We start from the raw sequence: 3190 nt of genomic DNA on the forward strand, positions 1-3190 counted from the left end.
CAATACATAAAATTTTAATAAAAAGTACTTTTTTTTACTTTTTATTAAAATTTTATGTATTGATTAAGTCTTTCCTTGTTTGTTTTGCAAAATAGTGGTTTTGTCTCTAATTAATATTATATAATATTTTACTATAAAATTGGATTTAATCCTAAATCTGATTTTTTCCCTGTAAATTTGGATTTATTCCCTAATATTTATTATTATTATTATTATATATATATATATATATATATATATATATGAATGTATATATATATATATCTATTTACATATATGTATATATATATATTTATGTATATACATATGTATATATATATATTTATGTATATACATATGTATTTATATATATATGTATGTAGGTATGTATGTATGTACATGTATGTGTATGTATATATATATATATATATATATATATATATATATATATATATATATATATATATATATATATATATATATATATATATATATATATATATATGTATATATATATATATATATATGTATGTGTGTATATATATATATATATATATATATATATAGTATATATATATATATATATGTATATGTGTTATATATATATATATATATATATATATATAGGCTCGAAACGTAAAAGACTTGTTTTATTTCTATTCCTGAGCGCCATACTAATACAATTGTTTGTTTGTACTCCACCTGCCTTCGTCTTTTGTTTATTTTCGTAAAGCTTCCCGTTATATATATATATATATATATATATATATATATATATATATATATGTGTGTGTGTGTGTATATGTTAAAAAATACAAACTGGGACACGAACGCAAAACATTTAGAAGATGATACAAAAAACACGGACGGGACATTCGAAGCCTTCAATCTTCAGTCAAGAACCGGATCATCCTCGCAATTTCGGGTGATTAATCTTGAGATTGCTCCGACCTGGCCAGCTCCAAAGGAAAATTTAAGCCAAGCGCATTAGATTCCTTGGAAGAAAGCCTCGAATGTATACAAAACAAGGACGGGAACGAATAAGAATACAAAAATACGTAAAAATTATAATGATAACGCGAATAAGAATACGAAAATACGTAAAAACTATAATGATAATAATAATACAGGTTGTTTGTAAAGTAACGCAACACACTAGAGCATTAAGGAATATATATATTTGGACACAGTGAATGCTGATATTTACTCACATATAATTAGAATACAATCAGTGAAGTAAACGAAGAATCATAATTCATCGCACAATAGTTTTTCACGATATTAACACGTTCTTGTAAAGTGAAAGCAAAACCGACTGATTGAACGCAACAAATAGAATTTTGAATTCAACGCAACAAAATGGATTTTGAAAATTCAAAAGTCTAATAATGAGCTCGCCACTAAATACAGATAAATTTAAACGGAGTTCCGAGCGTGATATACTTTCTTAATTTCTTCCTCTCCCATTGATCTCCCATCGATCTTTGAGTTAATGATCAAAAGACTTTAATGCTAATATGTTGCGTTACTTTACAAACACTCTGTATATATAACTCCCCATCTTTGCCTCTCTCTCTCTCTCTCTCACACACACACACACACACTATCTCTCCAGCTTTTTCTGTTTAAGGGATTTTTTAATCTAATATTTACGCACTATAATTTATAGTTTTGTGTGCTTCGAGATCCACAATTCCAAAAACGAATTATTTTACGTTCAACAATACATAAGAGAAACTAATATACATTGTTTGTTGTTCACTCATCTGTGTCTTTTGTTCTTTGCACAATTTTCAATCATATGTATGTATGTATGCATTCGAAGTTCATCGCATGTCATCTAACAACCTGCTGTGTGTCACTGCTGACTCATATAGCTGCTCCACATCACTGACCTTACGTGAGAGAGTAACGGGATAGGTACGTGTGTGTACGCACGCGCGAATGCTTTTGTGTGTGAGTGTGTGTCTGCATTCATTGGTTTTTGTGGAACGGGAGGAAAATTACTCGGTTAAAAAAATAATAAGGTAATAGTTTATTCTGGCTAATTCAGGGGTCTAATACTCTGAAATTTACGTGTGTGTGTGTACACGTGTGCGTGTATGTTTGTATGTATATATATATATATATATATATATATATATATATGAATGTGTATATGCATGTATATATATATATGAATGTGTATGTGTGTATGCATGTATATATATGAATGTGTGTGTGTATGCATGTATATATATATAATTATGAATGTGTGTGTGTGTGTAAACTAACCGGAAACTCTTCGGGACGCTTCCGTAGATTGTAAATGACAGGTGTTTTGTTTTGTACCTTTTTTCCTCCTTCTAAATTGAACTGACAGGCACCCCGTCTCGTGACAATTCTCAATAACTGGTTTGTTTTGTAAGACCTTACATTTACAGGATGAAGGAACAGGAAGTTGTTGTTTTGGTAATTATGTTTTCGAAACTACATTGTTTCCTATAATTAAAACCAGGTTGCTAAATTTGCCCCGTGAGGATATTTCACAATATTAGGGATCTCCCATTAGTCAATATGATACATAAAACATATTTAGATTAAGAAGCGATGTAGCAAATTTCGTTTCGTTTCATGAATATTTTCTTGTTTTCGAAGTACGACCTCTTGATTGAAATGACAGAGCGCCGGACTGAATGTCAGTTCTTATATGTATTGCAATTCTGAATTTAAATATTGCTAAGTTAGCGTTTATGAGATCCTGAATGGGGGAAGTCGAGAACAGTATTTATTACCGGGTGAAACACCACGAGCCTGTTGAGATTTATATGGTTCATATTTTATTTGAAGATCTTTTGATCGGTATTAGTGGGTAGAGAAGTGAGGGAATTATTCCAGAGGTAGCAAAGAAGATCTGGGAACTATGACATATAAGGTGATGTCAAGATAGAGGGAGATGAGTGAGTGACGCGTGAGTTTAGGTCAGAAACGGTCGAAGCGATATAGACGCAGAAATTTCAACCAGGGATTGAAACCTTAGTCTCAATTTTTCTGCAAGCTACTTTCCATTGTTCTCTGCATCGGCATTCAGAATTTGTGAGTGTCGTCTATCAGATTTCTCATCATCTTAGAGCAAATTCCGTTGAACCCAGATGAACTTAGATGAACCCTTCCACTTTTTTTGTATTTGACCAGTTAGACTTTGGGATAAGTATAAATGCCAAACACCTAA

The sequence above is a fragment of the Octopus sinensis genome, linkage group LG3 (genome assembly GCF_006345805.1).
Source record: "Octopus sinensis linkage group LG3, ASM634580v1, whole genome shotgun sequence".
NCBI classification, from domain to species: Eukaryota; Metazoa; Mollusca; class Cephalopoda; order Octopoda; family Octopodidae; genus Octopus; species Octopus sinensis.